Below are 21,596 nucleotides of genomic sequence, written 5' to 3'. Positions count from 1 at the left end.
CATATGCAGCTAGAGACACGAGCTCTGGGGGGTACTGGGTAGTTCATATTGTTGTTCCACCTATAGGGTTGCAGATCCCTTTAGCTCCTTGGTTACTTTCCCTAGCTCCTCCATTGGGGGCCCTGTGATCCATCCAATAGCTGACTGTGAGCATCCACTTCTGGGTTTGCTAGGCCCCAGCATAGTCTCACAAGAGACAGATATATCTGGGTCTTTTCACTCCATTTTTTCCTGCAGCTTCTCCCAGCTACCAATAATTCTTAAATTATGTCCTCTTCTTTAATTGCTTTGTCTGTTTAAATAGATAAACTAAGTCCATTTATTGTTGTTTAGTGTTAACCATTTAGAACTGAAGGATCTATCAAAGTGCCTTTCTTTTGACAAAACTCTCTTCATTGCAGCTACCATTAATTGCTTGAAGATCTTCATCTAGGAATGATGCCTTCTGAAACTAATCCCATCCACATTGTGGTGTGAACTGGTGTACTTGTTACATAAATTCTGTTTTGGCAACCACAATGATTTATATTACTATTTTCTTTTTATTCTTTTTTTTGTTTTTGTATAAAACTGCATCTTCTGTATTTTGCATACTTTTAATTTCAGAACAAAATAAAACCAACAAACAAACCAAAAACACAGTACACAGCACCTGATTCTGTCAGAGGGGATCTTCCTACCTTAAGGCACAAGGACAGGATAGAAGAGATTCTTGTAGACATGAGCAGAGAGCCAGGTGGATCAGGGTCAGTCAAGGCTGCTGGGGAGCCATGGGGATACTATACAAAGGGCTTCCAGGAGACTTTAATCCACTTCTTCCATGCAAGAGGAATCCTCATCATTTTCCACTGAGGCGGGGCGGGGATGTGGATTTCACCAGGAACAGCAGCACTGGGATCTTGCTAAGTAACCTCATCTTCATCAATGCCCAGGCCTAATTTAATCATGCAGTAGATGCTGTTGGAGTGAATTTGTGGAACCTCAAGTGAGAAACCAGGGGAGAGCAGAGCAGTTTCAAAGAGCAGCACCACCAGTTCCTTGACAGCATTGTCATTTTTGTCTGCCTCTCAGCCTTTTGCCACAGGGTCTCCACAATGGGGTGGTCAAGGTAGATCTCTAGGTGTTTTTTGGCCATTGTGTAGCCCATTGTAGAGTTGCCTCTCAGTACCTGGGCTGTCATGATGCATTCCATGTTGGCTGTCCAGCCATAGGTGCTTGTGTGCTAGTCATAATGCAGCAACATGAAGACTAAGCCTATTGGAGATTGTCAGTTTTTCAACCTTCTTGTCTAAGATCTCCTTCATGAGCTTGCAGAGATTCTCAAACTTTGCCTTGCTCTCCTCCATTTTCTTCTATCACCTGTGGTTGCTGGTTTCCATTCTTTCTGCTGGACCTCAGGAATTCAGTCCTTTCCCCTCACCCAATACCAGATCACGTTCCTCTCTCTCTCCCTACCACACCAGTCCACTTTCCCTCCCAGGTCCCTCCCTCTCTTCCCACATGTGATTTTTTTTTCTCCCACCATGCATCTGAGGTGTCCTCACTTGGGACTTTCAGCTTGTTGACCATTTTGAGTTTTGTGGATTGTCTCTTGGGTATTCAGTACTCTTTTTTTTCCCTTTGGGGTAATATCCACTAATTAGTGAGTACATACCATGCCCATGAATGTCTTTATGGGTCTGAGTTACCTCACTCGGGATGATATTTTCTAGTACCATCCATTTGCCTGCAAAACTCAGGATGTCCTCATTCTTAATAGCTAAGTAATATTCCATTGTGTAAATGAACCACGATTTTTCTATCCATTCTTCTGTCATGGGAAATCTGGGTTGTTTCTAGCTTCTGGCTATCAAAAACAAGATCACTATGAATATAGAAGAAGAACACATGTCGCTGTGGCATGGTGGAGCATCTTTTTGGAATATGCCCTAGAGTGGTATAGCTGGGTCTTCAGGTAGATCTATTTCCAATTTTCTGAAGAAATCCAGATTGATTTCCAGAGTGATTGTACCAGTTTGCACTTCCACCAACAATGGAGTAGTGTTCCTCTATCTCTCCAAATCCTCACTAACATGTGTTGTCACCTGAGGTTTTGATCTTAGCCATTCTGATTGGTGTAAGATAGAATCTCAGGGTTTTGATTTGCATGTTTCTGATCACTAAGGACTTTCAACACTTCTTTAGGTGCTTCTCCAACATTTGACATGCCTCTGTTGTAAATTCTTGGTTTAGTTCTATAATCCATTTTTTTATTGTGTTGTTTGGATTTTTGGTGGTTAGCTTCTTGAGTTCTTTATATATTTTGGATATTAGCCCTCTATAGGATGTGGGGTTAGTAAAGATTTGTTTTCCCAACCTGTAGGTTGCTGATTTGACTTATTCACTATGCATTTTGCCTTACATAAACTTTCCAGTTTCATGAGGTCCCATTTACCAATGTTGATCTTAGAGATTGGGCCATTGAAGTTCTGTTTGTGAAATTTCTCCCTCTGCCAATGAATTTAAGGCTCTTTCCTACTTTCTCTTCTGTTAGATTCAGTGTATCTGGTTTTATGTTGAAGTCAATCCACTTGGACTTTAACTTTGTGCAAGGTGACAGATATGGGTCTATTTTTATTTTTCTACATACAGATTCAAAATAACATACTACAATATTCTTATAATTTAGGGTATACATTTCCTGATTTGATTCACCGATTATTGGTGTAGTTATCTGATCATAATGTTTTTCTTCTCAAAAATAATAAGATTAAACATTTTTAAATTACTCATTTCAATACAGTGACTATTTCTGATACAGGGGAGCCAAGAATAAAATATTTCAACAGACTTATGACTAGAGCAGTATCTCTCACGACCTTCAGTGCATACACAAAATTTGGGCTGTCTATTCATAAAGATATTCCTCCACTCTTCATCCCTTCCATCCTAATTGAGATGAGCTCTTTGGTGCCTACACTGATATTTCTATGCACTGGGTCATGTTCACATTTAACATTGCAAAGCTTTGTCCAAGAATATTCACATGATGTACCAGTTATTCTTCTGCTTCCTTTTCTAAATGATGAGACATCTGTCCATATTTCCATCCCAGCCTCTGAAAATTCATAACCTGCCAGAGAAAACTGCAGAATGTGTTTATTTCCTGTTTAGTAAGAAAGGCAACCAGTTTTAAAAACATTTTATTAATGCATTTTTGAAAGATAGAAGTATGAAATGTAAACATCACATTATTAACATTATTTATTGAAAAAGAGAGATCTGGAAGTTTATAGTTATATAGTGAGGAACTGGAATCTGTTTCTGAACATTTGTTTTATTTATTGTACCACTAAAATATGATTTAAAACAACATAAATTATTTAAAAATAATATAGTGGGACATATACTAAAAATGTTAACTATCTGTTTGGAATTCTTTCTGGAAATCTTGTTTTTGCACCACACACATAAAAATAAACTGGTGTGATTATATGAAATGTAGATTTGTGCTCACCATTTATTTCCCAAGTAACCCAGCTAAACTAAAATTTTAACTTCAGGGGATGCTTGCATTGATTATAAATTAAGATTCATTTTCTTAAAGGAAATTGGAATATTTTACAAAACATTGGTGGCTTTGGGCTATATTATTTCTAACCACTTTGGTGTATGAATTAAATATAATTTAAGTATATTCTAATATATCCCTAATTTTGGCTCAAATATTAAAGACAATCAGAGAAAGTATAAGCTATAAGTAATTATTGCTCACATTAAATAATGTGTAGTTAATTCACTAAAAACTTAAATCTGTCTATTTATGTTTTCTTTAGTTTTGCAAGACAGGCAGTAATGCGTATTTTAGTAGAGGTTGGTTGATTGCAAAATAGCTCCCATAGATCAGAATTTGATTTCTGGTGTGGGCAATTCAATGAATCATTTATTACATCATGCACAGGTGTTCATTAGGAAACTGTAATATTATAGTGAAAGAGCAGCTATTCTCTCAAGATCATTCAAGTGCAAAATTGCATTAGGGACTATGATAAGAGATTAAATGACTATAAGTGCTATCTTTTTACCTTATGTTGTAAGCAATTGAAATGACCCTCATATTCTTTATGTTGTCTCCATAGGGACTATAATATATATTGCTTTCCAAACTGATTGAGAAAAAGTCAAATAGGCAAATATATATTATGCTGTGAATATTTTGGTCAAATGATGCTTTCTAGTGATTGTGTTCTTCACATTTCAAAATTACTATTTCAAATAGGTTTGTAATGAAGTCTCTAATCTTGAAACTCTGCTTTTAGTTGTATATTTGATTTATTTTCAATAAATTGTTTTATGTATGAACTCCACACACAGTGACTGTAGAAGCAGAGGAAAGTGCCTGATGTCTAAAAGCGGTGTAAAAGTGTGCAAGGACCCAAACTTGGTTACTTTGCAAGAGCAGTGAGTGTCTTCACCACTTAGCTTATATCTAGTCCTAGGTTTGTATATGATTTAGTCCCATCCTTTTTATGCAGAACATTTCTAGCAGATCACAATATGCTTATATACCAAATATCACATGGTTTCCACTTAACATCTTCAATTTTATGTTTTAGTTAAATTTTATTTCCAAAATAATTTATATAAAATCCACTAAATAAGAACAACTTCAGTTCCAACTCTACAAAATTATTTAAGTAACAATTAATATTTTGCATATTTTAAAAGAAAATTCCTTAGGTCCTATTCATTCTTTAACTTCTTTGCATAAAACTGTTAATAGATTTCTAAATATGCTTTGATTTCTATCCCTATCATTTTGTAAAACACTCAAACAGAAATATAAAAGTTACCCAGTTCTGAGTAAGAATTTATTTGAGAAAATGAACAACAAAACAATGTTTTTTAACAATAAATCTCCCCAACTGTTCATGTATTTTAAAACACATATCACAAAAATGTAGTGTTTTCTTCCATAATACTCATTATCTGTTTTCTGCTTTACTGTAAATATTATTCACTTTTATCCTATATTACTTCCGGAAAATCTGTTCTGTCTCATGTTTTGTTCTTGAGTAACAACTTGATCAATAAAGGAGAGAATTTTAAGAACTCCAGTTTCAACATTCAAATCCGTAAGTGTGGCATTATTGATTGATGTTCCATGAAAATATTAGGGCAACAGAACTCTATTACCAAGATAACGAAATACTATATAAGGGTAATTCTGAAATTGCTAATGAATGCTTAATATGAGATATTTTAATTTTAAGACCCTATATATTTGTGGAGTGAAAAAAATGTAGAAGTAATTAAAGCTAACAAAGTTGTATGACTTGAAAGCATGAAGAGCATCAACCAGAATTTGAGGTGAGAGGAAATGGTAACTATATTGTTTTTGTTTGTGTGACTCTGCACTTTTAATATATGTGTTTACATATATAAAATATATAAGTATTAATGCATATGCTATAATATGATATATATATGTATATATCACCATTTTCTTTGAAGAAATCATATTTTAAGGAAGGATATATACATTTATGCATGTAATAAATAAAATATCTAACATTGCACAAATGAAGAATATTTTCTATTACTTACTTCAATCACCATATTGAAAGTGACCTTTAAAAAAGCATACTTCCCAAATAAAATGTTATTATTGATAACTTTTTATAGAAATGAAATAAGTTATGAAAATAGGATATGAATATGAGGAAATTGGTGAACTAAAACAACAAATTCAATAGACAGAAATATGCAGTTTTATTTTAGTTGTCTTTGTTAATGGGCTTAATTTCCATGATCTTGTACTTTATTACTAATATTCTCTTTCACATCATATTAGATACATTATAATTTTAGCTATTTTATCAACATATTAAAGGGAGAATGGTGCTCAACTTTTAATTTGTCACTTTATTTCTCAATAATTTTGTAACATCTTATATGTATTAAACAGATCTATATTCTCCTTTAAACCATCTAATGAGGTGATTGTTCATTCTAAGCGAATAATCCTGATGATTATAGCTATGGCAGAAATTTTACAAGGTGATTTCTGTTGTTTAATTTATGGAGCTAATTTTCAGAAGCTACATGGCTTATTGAAAAGGTTCAATAGGGAATCTTTTGCATGTATTAAAACTTCAAAGTCCCTCATTATATACTGCTTCCCTTGGTGGTTCAAAAGTTGTAAATCCCATTCTCAAATTAGATTCCATTCTCCCTCATATCTTAATATACCTAAGTATCTTGATTTACTGCTATGAACTGATTATTACTCTTAAATTTACAAACTGTGAACTGTTTCTGTAGGTAATGTGGGATATATTCAGATGAGGGATATCCTTGACATTATGCTTTGAGATTCATTGGGAAGAAGATGGTGATTGGAAAGATCTTCACTGATTTTCTTAATTTTCTAAGGAATGGCTCCACAGGAAGCAATTCTATGTTCTTTTCTCAGTTCTCACATTTGTTGTATTATTTCTCTCATAGTTTTAGTCATCACACTTTTTAATTAAAAACTTTAGATTCCTCCGGTAAAGTATAACTATATTTATTTACACTTCTCAATTCATATATTCAAATTGTGTCCAATGTCCAAGAAAAACTTAGGAGAATGTCAAACCCATGGATTCATGTTTGAGCTATTGGGGCCAGAAATCTAGATTTCTAAGTGGTGTAGTCAGAATTTATTTCTAGAATTAAAGAACCAGCTACATCTGGAATCACCCATGACACTCATGAAAAATAATCCAGACAATGTCTATGTGGTGACTCAAACCTATAAAAGGTCTCTCTTAAGTCTTTCCCTCTTACTTGGTTCCAGTTTCCTCCTACCTCATTATTCAGGACCAGCTCACAGGCTACTTTGTTCTTCCTTCCTTCCTTTCTTCCTTTCTTTCTTTTTTTCTTTTTTAGATATTTTCTTTAATTTTATTTCAAATGTTATCCCTAAAGTACCCTATACCCTCCCCAAGCCATGCTCCCCTACCCACTCACTCCCATTTCTTGGCCCTGGCATTCCCTTGTATTGGGGCATATAAAGTTTACAAGACCAAGAGGCCTTTCTTCCCAATGGTGGCTGACTAGGCCATCTTCTGCTACATATGCAGCTATTGGACATAGTACTACTGGAAGATCCAGTTTCCTTGAGGAAATAATTTTATTTGAAAAAATACATAGAATTAATGGATAATGTCAACTGGATATAAAATGAAAATAAATAAAATTTCTAACCACAAGTGAATCTTCAAGAAGAAAATCATTATGATTACCCCTTTACAAGACATGTGTATGTTTTCTCCACTAATGAGAAAGGACATTACTTACAGCAGGCATTGTAATATCATTGAATCTATACTCTAAATATGTTTGATCTCTTTTTTAAGTTTTGCGTATGGTTTATATTGTTTTTCAATATTTATACATTAAATTCTTTGAATACTTTAACTCAACAGTGTATTTTGCTTCATTATGCGCTTATAGTTTAAAATTTTAAGACTAAAATGTGATTTACAAGGATGTAAAAATAAAAAAACGTATTAATTTTAAAAAGACTGAAAAGTATTGATATTTTCAATGTTGATAAGTTGCAAATAAGCATATGTGTTTAAAGGGAAGAATTAGCTATCTCAAAACTGATTATGTTCATCTGAATTTCAAAAACAAATGTTTTCTAAAATGAGGAGTTTATTTACATTTTAGAATACTCTAAAGCAAATGAAATGGTACTAATTAACTTAAATAATAACATTTAAGCCTTTTCATGCCATCATTTCTGTATTTGTCATAACAAGAAAAATGTGTAATTTTGAATATTCCTTGGAGCTATTGCCTTAGCCTCATGAAGAAACATCGAGAAATAGAGTACATTTTCTTACAATCCTTATTTTGGCACTGGCTTTTATAAGACATCAAAAGACATAAAAAGCAATGAACTCTTTCCTCCTTTGTAGTTAATATTTGTACATAGTTGATAACAACATGGCTTTTAAGTTTTATTTATTGTTTTTGCCAAGAGTATCATTATCTCTAGGTAATTTATTTCTATTTTAATTTTTGAAAGTTATATGCAATCTACATAAAAGTATATTTATTCCCATCCATGCAATGAATTTCTCAAATTTGCTGATATGCATATTTTCCATTGAGTATTGACTAGGCTTGTCATCTATTCTATGTTGACATCTTCACGTTACAGCTATTTCTTAGTTTGCATATTTGTTTTTAAATTACATCTTCACGGCACCTTATTACTTATTACTGCTGTTACCTACTATGAACTATAGTAAACTATACAGACTAATTTTTTGATTTATTTAATTAAAAAGTGTGTTAATTCCACTAAAATTAATTTTCTTATTGTACATCTATTAGATAACATAGAAATAATTGTAATCCGATTTTAGTATTATTTTCCCTAATAACTGCCATCATGTTAGCAAAATTTTATAAACTTGCTATAATTACACAGTATTTATTTGTAATTTCATGAATAACAAAAAGGAAAACATTTTTTCCAGATGTTATATCTCCAAGTTGAATATTTTTGGTCAGAAAAATTACATTGTGCTGTGGACTCAAACCAAAGGCCTGTCCTTGGCATCATCGTTAACTCTGCCACCTTGTACTGGTCATAATTTCACACTAACACTTCAATTTCTAAACTCTTTTGGTAATCCTTTAAATTTTTAACTTTATGGTAAATAATCAGTTTATATTGGCAGGCTAAGAATAATTCTCTTTTTTACAAAGCTAAGATGCAGAAGAAAATACGGTACACACTTATACAAATGATGGTGTGTGCCTTGTGCAACTTTTGTGTGTGAATTGAATTAACAAAATTAACCTTTATTTTTGGTCTAAGTGCTAAGAATTTCAATCATTAGTTCTTATGATGGAGTCTTTTTCTCAGAGTAATCATATTTGAAAACCCAGATAGCTGATCTAACTTACTTTCTTCATTGCTGAGGGCACATTTAGTTCACATCCTAAATATTTTTTCCTAAGATGGGACTCAAGCTTTATAAAAACATAAACATTGTTTATGTTGAGGTACACTAACATTGGAAACATTGTTAAATATGTAATATGAAGAATACGTCCATGAAATACGAACCAGTATCATTGTGAACTTTTGAGTTAGAAATTTTTCACCCAGGCCTAGGCTTAGTTGTTAAAAGCAGATAATCCTCTTAAAGAGGGCCCAGGTTTGATTCTCAAAATTCATGTTGTATGGCTAACAACTGCACATAATCACAGCTTCAGGAAACTAATGTCTCTGGTGTCTATAGCTCTGCAGTAACATAGTATACATTCAAACAAAGATACATCCACCTTGGGATAATTAAAATTTAAAAGTAATCATCCAGAAAGTTAAAGACCCATTAACTTTAAACATAAGAACTCTTAACTTTTTATAAAAACTTTATAATGTTTTATTTACAAAGTAATATATTCAGCAAACATATGTAACAAGTTTGTGTAGAAATAAGTTTTAAGTAGTTAATATCTAAAAAAAAAATAAAAGAAAAAGCATTCAAAGTACAAAATCTATAGTGTCTAACACCACAGTGTGGATACTTCAGTCCTTTTTAGAAGGGAAGACAAAATTTCCATGGGAGGCAATACAGAGAAAAAGTGTGGAGCAGAAATGGTAGGAAAGACCATCCCATATGCAGTTCCTTAACCCAGACATTATTGTGAATGCCAACAAGTGCTTGCTGACAGGAGTCTGATATAGTTGTCTCCTGGGAGGCTCTGGCAGTGCCTGACAAATAGAGGTGGATGCTCACAACCATCCATTAGACTGAGCACGGGGTCACCAATGAAGGAGCTAGAGAAAGGACCCAAGGAGCTGAAGGGGTTTGCAGCCCTATAGAAAGAACAACAATATGAACTAACCAGTACTCCCAGAGCTTCCAGGGACTAAACCACCAACCAAAGAGTACACATGAAGGGACTCAAGGCTCCATCTGCATATGTAGCAGATGATATCCTTTAGCGACATCAATTTGAGGAGAAACCCTTGGTCCTGTGAAGGCTTTATGCCCCAGTGTAGGAGAATGCCAGGACAGGGAAAGGGGTGTGGGTATGTTAGTGAGCAGGGGGAGGGACTAGGGGGCTGGAGGGGAAATGAGGAAAGGGGTTAACATTTAAAATGCAAATAAAGAAAATATCTAATCAAAAATAAAAATAAATAAATATTATAAAAATAAATTACTCATCATATGATTAATAGAGTTATATAATTTTATACTGATCCTTATAGATTTTCTTTAGAACAAATTTTATAAAAATAGTATAGTTTAATCCATGATGCTATCTGGTGAGAAGCACATAGAACATATGACCATATGAAAAATGCAGAGGGCCAAATATGGCTTCTAACATCATCCAAATGCCTCTGTCTATTGAAGAATCAAGAACTGAAGATCCTACATCATCTAATCTCTTTTCTCTCTCATCTGTATGTAGAGATCACTTTGTTTTCTGACTTTCTATTGACTGTCAAATTTTATATAATATACATAATCAGATTTGTTCCTATGTATAATGAATAATCTATTTCTGTAACATATGTAATGTTAGTGTGGCATCAAAATCATTGCTAGCTTTTACAAATCCTATGACAGGAGGGAAGGAGGAGTGTTCCACAGCTATGATTATTGTTCCAAAATAAAGTTTGGCTCTTATTTAACCCTCTTAATTTTTGGCTTCTAATTTCCTGTAAGCCATACAATATAACTTTATTAATTAGTTCTAATATTCTATAATAAAATTCATTTAATATATGCATTATATTATTTATATTATTTCAAATCTAATTTTGTTTTGCTTTTCGTGATTTGTTGTGATTTTTAGATGAAATTAAGGAATTTCAAATGTGTATGAAATTTTTATCTCTTGTTAATTATCCCTGGTTTTTAAATTTTTATCTTTCAAGTCACATCATCCTGAAAATGTTAACATGAATATAATTGAGTATAGAAGATACTGTTTTTAATTTGGGTCAGTGTGGAGCCTGGAGTCAAACCATGACAAAGAAGTGAGGAGAATTGGAAGTCTGAAGGACTAGGAAGCTAATAATGAAATCAGCCATATGTAGGAAACTGGCTCTCATTGAACAAAGAAATGTAGCTTTGTTAAATGAAAGACAGGATTTCTACACAGCCACTGTGCCAATTAGGGACATGTACATAACAAGTTATCACTGTGGAAGTTGAAAAATTGTTGACAAATTTAATTGTAATTATAGGGCTTTGCTTTAATAAATTATTTTAATTTTATGTCCTATTGAATCAAATTGGTAAGAATGTGTCTAAGAACTGAATTTTCTTACATGCTGATTCTTAGTAATGTAATTTACTCCATGGGTTTTACTAAGAAACTAACTACCTGGTCTGAAAGTAATTAAAATCAGCATGACATATGTGATTAGCCATGTGTGGATGCTTCCTGTCACTGGATACAGTATGCAAATATGTCATGGATTGAGCTAAAGTAATTTCCAAGTCTAATCCATGACACTAACCTCAAAGTACATTTGAAAGTTTAACAGAGGTATTGCAAGATAAAAGAAAATCTTATTTGAAACAAAATCCTATGGTAAATGAACAAGCTGCAAAAATCTAAAAACAAATAAGATGAACAGTGGGGATTTTTAATATCTTCTGTCTGGGGCTTTGGATAGTTGATTTTACTCTTAATTATGGGGAACCAAATACTAACTAAATAAATGGCAATAATGAAGATTGATGGGTGGGCTCAGTATGTGACAACAATGTTCACTACACTCATAAAGATTTGTGGATTGCAAATTACACTCACCTTAGAAGCTTTGGGGTTTTAGTGAGTTTCTCTATCACCAAGGATGGCTTTATGAAAATTAATTATCCTTGTTATCTCATGTCACTCAGTGGTTAGGCAAATATTTACTGTAGTTCATTATACATGAAATACTGCAGATGCCTAGGTGTGATGCCTGAATGATGAAGAAAGAGCATCATAGACCTTCAGGAGCTCATCTTGTGTTGAAAGAGTCAAAAATACAAATGACGGTTTGGGTATACTTTTCTAAGAGTGATAACGAATATAGGATTTATATGAGAAAACTGGTAAATGATCAGAGCTAAAATCGCTTTTGTCATAATGCATTCACTTGCTTATCCTAGGAGATTTCTGATAATATAACAATCAAGATACATAGAATCTTTTTCTTAGAAACTCATTAATTCATCCCTTTGTATTTTTTACTTATTTTCTGCGTTTTAATTATTTTTGAGACTGTCAGACATGTATACGATAAAATGTAATTTTTCTATCCCTGTCATTCCCATTCCTGCTGTCTTCTTATAGCATGTAACCTCCCATAAGGAGTCATAGGTAATCTTAGATAATGAAGACTTATATGAAAATAAGCCAAGTGTATTTGTTTAAAAACAAGAGCAGGAGAGCAAGCTAAGTTAAAACGACATTTCAGGTAGTGAAATAATGGAAAATTACTAGCATATCCTAGTTGTAAAGAACCTTCAGATCAGAAAAACTGAATTGCAAACTGTAAGCATAGGAGAAGAGAAAAATGAGTGTGGATGGCTCAGTGTAGTCCTTGTTTTATGTTTTATAACACAATGAACCAGTAGCTCTGTCACTTACTGCTTAGGATCTATTTATATGTTGAACAGAAGTCATCAAATATTTGAGAAAAATTGAACCATTTTACTTGTTTTCAGTCAACTATCAGACCCTTCATCATTTTGTAACTATTTTTGGTAACATTTACAATAAATGTTTTGTAAGTAAAAAAATCATTACTCGTGTGTGTGTGTGTGTGTGTGTGTGTGTGTGTGTGTGTGTGTGTGTTTGGTATTTGGGAATCTGTGTGCCATGAGATTTATCTGTGTAAAATGTTATGAATGAATCCTCTTTTAACTTTTGACTCTACTAATCTTGTTTTGTATTGATTACATTTGTCTTAGAATTTTATTTATCCTAAAGAGGTGGATTACTTTTGGGGATCTTAATAATCATTGTTTATTTTATTTTGGGGGCACATTTGTTAATGGAAAATGATGACATAACTGTTTAAAAAACAATAGAAACAGTTTTGTTCTTTTCGGTTGTTTGGTTGGTTTATATTTTAACTTGTCCAATTAATGGTCTTTAGATTGATAATTGGTCTTCATGGTGTTAAAATATGAAATGATTAGAAACAAAATATAATCATGAAGATAGACTTATGGAAGAAAGAAGCTGATAAAAGAAAACTTTGGAGTTTGGGGTCAAAAGTATAGGAAATACCACTAACATGGTTCTATACAAGATTTTTTTTCAACATTTGTACAAACACATAGACTGAAAGTGATAAGGATATATATTTTATATAATGAAATGGGAATGAAATGGATATGGTATTTCACTTCATAGTGTCAAATAGTAAAAGAAATCCATAAGTATTCTTTTTCTTTTATTCCTGTTAATTTATCTTATATTTAATATAGAACACAGACATAAGTGTGCATGCACACACACACACACACACATGTATATATATATATATACACACACAAATACATTCACAAATGAATGTATGCATTCTAGTTCTTGGTATATCATATATATATATATATATATATATATATATATATCACACAAATATACAAAATCCACCACTGCTAAACGACTTAAATATTTTCCATTGGATGTCAATTATCTATAAGGACTTCTAGGGTTTTTGTTGCTGCCTTTTGGAATGTCTTGAATCAAATGGTTTATTATAATTTTTATTCTAAGTTTGTAATGTTATTTTTTAAATAATGACACTTGAGTATTGTGTGAAGTGCTATATTTCAATGATACATTGACTTGTGTGTGTGTGTGTATGTGTGTGTGTTAGAGAGTAATGAAATGAAAGAGAACTCATCAGTTGTCAGAGACAAATATCTTTTGTCATAATGCATTATAATCCAGATATTACATTCTTGAAACTGGAACTAGCAATGGATATAGGATATATCCTTAGTACTTGTCATTAATGTCTTGAAAGGAGTGAATTGGTCTGTGCTAGTCTGACTCAATGACAGGCTGCAAAGTAGCAGTTCACCAGACCAGGTCTGAGATTCTCCTTCCCAGAACTGGGCAAGTCATGTACTGAAACAGCTTCAGGCTTACGTCAGGAGGTACCCATCCCAAGCTTGAGAAAGGGCAGTTAGCCAACCTTATAGAGATACCTCTAATAGGCGTGAATCAAAGATAGTCTGAATCCCTTTTTGTGAGTACTCCATAGCTCCCCATAATAGTGTCAGACCTTGGGACTTCCCCTTGATCTGGATTCCACTTTGGGCCTGTAACTGGACCTTCTTTTCATCAGGCTCCTATCCATTTCAATCCTTGTAATTCTTTCAGTCAGGAACAATTATGGGTCAGAGCTATGACTGTGGAATGGCAACCCCATCCCTCACTTGATGTCCTGTCTTTCGGCTGGAAGTGGGCTCTAGAAGTTCCCTCTCCCTACTGTTGGGCATTTCATATAAGGTCCCTCCCTTTGAGTTCTGGGAGTCTCTCACCTCCCAGGTGGCAGGTGCATTCTGGGGGTTCCCCCCAACATCCTGAGGATATGGAGTGTTCACAAAAAGGGACCTATCATGACTGCCCTCCAAAAGACCCAACAAGCAACTGAAAGAGTTGGATACAGATATTTGCACCCAACCAATGCACAAAAGCAGCTGACCCAGTTGTTAAATTAGGGAAGGCTGAAAGAAGATGAGAAGAAAGATGACCCCGTAGGAGGAGCAGCAGTCTTAATTAATCTGGATCCCTGAGATCTTCAGATGCTGGACCACCAAACAGATTGCATACATCAGCTAATATGAAGCCCCACAACACACATGCAGTAGAGGACTTCTGGGTCTATGTTCATTCAGAGATGATGCACCTCTCAAGCGACTGGAAGCCCCAGGGAGTTTAGAGGTCAGGTGGGGTGGGACATGGGGGCATCCACGTGGAGACAGGATGGGTTGGGGAGGAGGTGTGGGACATGGTACAGTCAGAGGGTGCATAGAGGGCAGGGAATGGAATGGAGTGTAACAAATGAATTAAAAAAAAAAAAAATAAAATAAAATAAAATAAAATAAAATAAAATAAAATAGCAACAACAACAACAAAAAACAAAACAAATAAAAAGTCAGTATCATAGCATTGCCCAGACCTCCATATATAGAATCCAATAATCAAGATATAGATCAGGTATGCCTCCTTAATGTTTTTCTTTTTGGCCTTAAAACTGAATCTGTGAATTCAGTCATGATCCTTCCATGTCAAAGCAACTAGGTATCTGTATGTAGGAATAAATGCTCTTTTGCATGCTATTTGAGTTTGTGATATTGTTCTTTAGTGATTCATAGACTCTAACAACAACCTTTTGTCTTTTGTAAAATGCTTCATATAGCCGGGCGTGGTGGCACACGCCTTTAATCCCAGCACTCGGGAGGCAGAGGCAGGCGGATTTCTGAGTTCAAGGCCAGCTTGGTCTACAAAGTGAGTTCCAGGACAGCCAGGCCTACACAGAGAAACCCTGTCTCCAAATAAACAAAAATAAATAAATAAATAAAATAAAATGCTTCATATACTATATAATTTATTATTTCATTATATATTATACATATCTAACATATACATATATTATATATATATGATAAAATAAAATATGATCTTGTCTACATCTGTCCTTCCCCTTCCTGCCCCCCCATAACTTTCCACCTTCCAACTTCATGACATGTGTGTGTGTGTGTGTGTGTGTGTGTGTGTGTGTGTGTGTGTGTGTGTTCTTATACTGGAGCCTGGCTAACCTAACAAGGGATCACATTTAAAAAAATAAATAAAAAAAAAAGAATACAAGATTCTCCCTTTCCCAACCAACTAGCAACAGTCAAAAGCTACTAAGGGTTGGAGCTTGTGACTGTCACATCTGTGCTACAATTTTGCTAAATTAAATTTTGAACGTCTTCTGCAGGTCACCGTATGTTATAAATTCATTACTGTGATAGCCACGTTACATCCAGAAGTCAGCACTCAACATCAGTCTTCTTCTTTCTACTTCTTTCTGACTTCTTTTCTAAAGTGTTTCTTGAGCTTAGAAGTAGGGTTAACATAGATGTCCTATTTAGGCATTAGTACTCAGCCTCCTATTCTCAACACTTTGACCAGTTAGGCATCTCTCCATTAACTACGACCCACTGCAGAAAGAAGCTTCTCTGAAAAATATTGAAAAAAATTAGGTTTACAAATATAAGCATAAATATTTATATATGCCCAGGACAAATATATAGTATCTTTCTTTCTGGGTTTAAGTTTACTTACTAAATCCTTACTAAAGTGATCTAGGCTAAGCACATAGCTCACACCTTAATCCCAGCACTTCGCAAATTGAAGCAAGGGGGATGTTTTTGAAGTCTGCATGTGTTCTATAGTAGATTTTATGCCAATCTTGGCTACTGCCTGAATTAGATTTCTATTGATTTTTCAGATATCATAATCAAGACAATTTATAGAAGATAGATTTTCTTGAGTAACAGTTTAAAAGAGTTAGATAGATAGATGCCCATCATAGTGTGAAGCATACCAACAGTCAGACAAAGTAGGGTACCAGAGCTGACTGACCACATCTTTGAATACAAGGGAGAGAGCTAGTTAGCTAACTGAGAATGGCTTGTGATTTTGAAACTTCAAGGTCTAACCCTTATGAAACACATTCTCCAACAAGGCCATAATCGTAATCCTTCCCAAACAGTTCCATTAATTGGATACATAGCAGTCAAATGTATGAGACTCTGGGGCCATTCTCGTTGAAATAACCATAATTACAGAATGAGAATCTCTCTTTCTAAGATGTAAATAAAAACAATTATGGATTTCATTTATTTGTGACTACATTTGGTCATGACATTAATAGGAAATTCTGGTTCTAGTTTTAATCCATGAAAAAGAAGCTATTGCTTTGCTTGTTAAAAAAAAAATAATTAAAAATTTAATCAGGCTTCTTTTAAGAAATATTTTTTAATTTATTTTTTATTAGATATTTTCTTCATTTGCATTTCAAAGGCTATCCCCAAGATAGCCTAAAATTGCTTAAATGTAAATTCTGTGTAGTATGCAGGTAATATTTGGTTTGGGGTAGAGTATATTTTTTAAATGAGACCATTGTTATGGGTCTGAAGAGGTTAATAGATTTAGCAGTCTGACCAATAGTAAATTTTAACAAAGAAGAGTTTTTGTTCAGACTCTGGCACCAGGTCTACACTTGGAGCGCATAATTCTGAAATGCAGTTCCCAGTCACATTAGTCAGGCCTTTTAAAAGCAAAGAACCCAATGTTAATTCTGCTTTTAGACAAGATGAAGGTCTTCTCAGGAAAACCAAACTTGCCTACAGGATCAGAAACACAAGTTTAACCTTTAATAACTATAAACATTTGAAGATTTCATTTTGCTTTATAGTTCTCTTAAGTATAAAGATTTTCAACATTTAAACATAAAGTTAGCCATCATCATAATGTTATTAATCATGTTATTTCATTGAGATAAACCTGAGTCACATCCTTGACTCTGTGGTAGGAACCTGTTCATACTGAGACTTAATTGTTATCAGCTTATTAGCTCCTAAGGAGAAATTATTTTTCTTGTTAAGGCATTAATGATTAAGGGCCAACCATAATCAGCAGGAGTAAGAGTGAATGATCCCTGTGATGGTTAACAACAGGATTACTAGCCAGCAAGAACCAAAGAAAGAAAATTGGAGCCACTTATTTCCTTCTCATAGGATTTTTTTCCCTATTATTAGTGTGAATTTCAGCCAAATTGTCCTTTATAATTTCTGAGTTGTTTTCATAGATATACCGACTATCTCCAAGACCATATATTAACCTTCTTGTTCTCCATAAAGCAGATCAGGATACCATGTTGTAAGACTACCTCAGCTAAGGAGTTGCCCTATCCTTCTAATTTTGCAATATATTTTCCTAATACAAATAAATCTTGTTTATTTGACATCCAAAGATTTTGAACTTGACACCAACCATTGTTGTCCCTTTTGCCTTGAGAGTATCTCCAGCTGTTCCCAACCCTAGTATTACTATGAGGGATATAAAGAGAAGAACCAAGGAACTAAGAAAAGTTTGTTACTACAAATAGCCTCTCCCTGCTTTATTCTCATATGCAAATATTCAGGGTAATAGGAATGCTAAGATATAACACTTGGGGACTTGATGTACATGCCAAAGAGCTAAGGAGTATGCTATCAGTCATTACATGAAAATCAAATATTTTCATCCTAGAGATGAAGGGAGGAATGCCTCCCTGAGTTAGTTGTGGTCAGGAGCCATGAGACTTTCACGGACTGTTTATATTTGCTTTTGAAGGGAGATCTAAACACATACTCCATAAAAGAAGAAACATACACATACCATGATTAGTTTCCAAGAAACATTATTTTACCATTTAACAACCCTTTTTATCTTTAGTGAAGCTTCCCAGACCTTGGTGACAGTTCATCATTCTGCAGCTGGGTTATTTATCATCCCTTGTGATATGCCTGACCTAGGAGTGGTATATCCAGGTAGGTATGTGGTCTACCTTGACAGCAGTGGCAGTGTTATGAATAGCAAGATATGTTGCTCTCCAGTAGGGTAAAAATTTTGTTTAGACCTAACATTTCAGCCTTTTCTTGAGGATAAGAATTGCTGTATACTTATCTGTAATTTCTTTTCAGCTGAAATTAGCATGTTGTTGTCAGGATCCATGAAAGTTTGAATGCTAGTCAAAGGCCAAGGTTTGGCAAATCAGGCAGTAGAGGGTATTCATTAGAAACTTTTGGATTGCCAAGGAGAAACTGAGAAACTACATTGACTGGACAGGTTTACATCAGATTTCAGCAAGCCCAGGGTTCATGCCATTTGGAGCAATTTGAAATTGGCAGCTGATTCCTAGATGGTGTCTGTCAGCCAAGTGGAAATCTGCTGAGACAGATATAGAATAGGGAAAGACATCAACGTTTAGGAACGTAAAGAAAAATCTTGCATTTAGAACATGCCCCAGGAACAAGCAGTTTGTAGGGAAACTTAGGCTGCTGATTCAGAGGAGGCCTTATCTTCAGTTATTTGAAGTTGGAAGTAGATTCCAGTTACAGCTCCCTGAAACTTAAATGTGTTTGAAGTTTACAAAGAGATAAAAGTTTTAGATATATTATCATTAACAATGTTTATAATCTGTACATAAATCCATATTGTAGAATATGATGTATATTCCAGCCTTTGAAACATAGTCAAAGCATTGATGATTTTGTGTTAAAAGCATTGACCCCTTATGTGGTATATATATATTACAGAAATGCTATTTGCAAGGTGAGAAGCACCTTTTAATCTATACTTAGAAAGTAACCAAAGAAAAATGTTTAAATTTTAACATCTGACATTCATAGTAGTCAATGCATATCTATCCACAGTAACATACTTCCTCCAAGGCCACACCTACTTCAACAAGGCCATACCTCTTAATGACACTCTCTAGTGACCAAGCATTCAAATACATGATAGTATAAAGACCATTCCTATACAGATCACCAAAATAATTATATTTTTTCCTCTTCACCTCTTCTTCCTCCAGTTGCACTCATGTACATCACTGGCTTGCATTTAAATTCATGGCCCTTCTTTCTTCCCTTGTTTTTACATATATTCTTATGTGCAAACAGAAATAAATACAACTTGTCCATTGTGTAATGTTACCTGTAGGTACATGATCTAGTGGCTGTCCATTTGGTACTGGTTATTTAGTGGCAGGTTGGGTTCCCTTGAATTTCTTCCTGTCAGCATCCCCTAGTTGCACTGAGATCTTTATCTAGGATTAAGCCAACTCAAGCTTTGTTTCTTACATATTATCTTGTCCACTGATTTAAATGCTGTTGAGGTCTTTCTTTACATAGCCATGCTCATGAGTCTTCATGGGTATAGCCTCTCTGATACTTTAGGAGACACTGTTTCACAACAAACTTTATGCTTTTCTGGCAATCCTTTTCAATCTTTCTGCCTCCTTTCCATAATAATACCTTAGACTTAAGTGAAAGATTGTTTTGTGGGTATATCAGTTCAGAAAGGACACCATATGTTTGTTTGATATCTTCATGCTGAATTTTAATAAGTTATGGTCTTCTCTATATTTGTCTGAATTTATTACAAAGAGCAGTTCTTTTACACACATGTTATATAATATATATATATATATATATATATATTGCTTTGTATTCATTGACCCAAGATTTTCTTTACATGTTGAAGAACAAGTCATAGACAAAGAATGCATCTTGAACACCTGGCATTCTATTTTAGTTGGCTAATATATTTAAAATCCTTTATAAAATGTCTCTACAATATCCTAATGATTTTTAGTTTTTAAATGTATTTCCTAATGATTTTATTTTGAAAACGTATATTTTATCATGGGAAATATATGCCATAATATGAACTGTTATGAGAAAAAATGATCTGATGCTGTGTTTACTAGAAATAAAATGTACTATTAAAGAGACTCAAATCATTAATTCATCAAAATAATTTCTCCCCATCCCCTTTTGATACATATCTCAAGTTGAGAACAGTAATATCAACAATGAATTGATTCTTAATTTGTGTTTTTATTCAAATATTTGAGTAAACTTTATCTTCTTCTCCCTTAGTGGTAGAATTTTATTGCAAATTGGTATGATCTTTTACTAATGTAAAAGAAAAGTACTCTTCACATTTCAATTGTTTCAAAATAGTCCAAAATTTCACACACATACATTAAAATGAAATTAAAAGTGTCTATGCCGATTATTATGCTTTAAGGTAGCTGTTTCCATGGATCCTGCCACTGTGAAGAAGGCTGGACTGTCCTTAGTGTGCTTGGCATGCTGTCGGGCTTACAGTTGATATCCTTGTCCCTTCTTTTTCTGATTAATCCTCCTGATTAATCCTTCTCTGCTTGCCTCTAGTGCTGTTAATAGTGGTCCTGGTCATAACCCTGACAATCAGTGCAGATGTTTCCTAAGGTCAGAATACAAATGTTGGCTTATTTATATTCCATTTTCTATAACTACACTAGTTATCTTCAAGAAATAGAAAATTATTCATATATAAGTACTTCCTATCCTGATTTCTCTAATCTATATTACCTAAGGGTACAGTCATTTTTCACTGAATAAACCAAAAATGAGATTTAAGTGAGATATGGGTTCATGATAATACAGCAAATTGTTTTTCCCTTCTGACAGGGTATTGATTTATATATTAATCTCAATTATGCAAATATATTTTATTAATGAAATAGTCAATACTTAAACAAAGCTTAGTTTTAAGATATCAGTTTCATTTTTTCTGTGGCAGCACAGTACACTTGAAAAAGAGTGAGACAAGCCTCTTCCGGTCAGAAAAGCACCAGGGTAGCTAGGGCGCAGAGTCGGCTGACACTCGCCAGCTACCCACAACACCTACCACAGGATCTTAAGACTTCTGGTGAGTGGAACACAGCTTCTGCTCCAATCCAATTGCGCGCGGGACCTGAGACTGCATTAGTT

The 21,596-nt window shown here is 34.0% G+C and overlaps 1 pseudogene; it reads right to left on the bottom strand.

Moving 5' to 3' along the window:
• Positions 1-804: 804 nt before the first annotated feature.
• Positions 805-21,596, bottom strand: part of LOC110296153 — a 46,791-nt pseudogene continuing 25,999 nt past the window's right edge.

This window comes from Mus caroli, chromosome 1, assembly GCF_900094665.2.
Source record: "Mus caroli chromosome 1, CAROLI_EIJ_v1.1, whole genome shotgun sequence".
NCBI lineage: Eukaryota > Metazoa > Chordata > Mammalia > Rodentia > Muridae > Mus > Mus caroli.
Note: the sequence above shows the minus strand (reverse complement) of the source record. Positions and strands in the feature narration are given on the sequence as shown.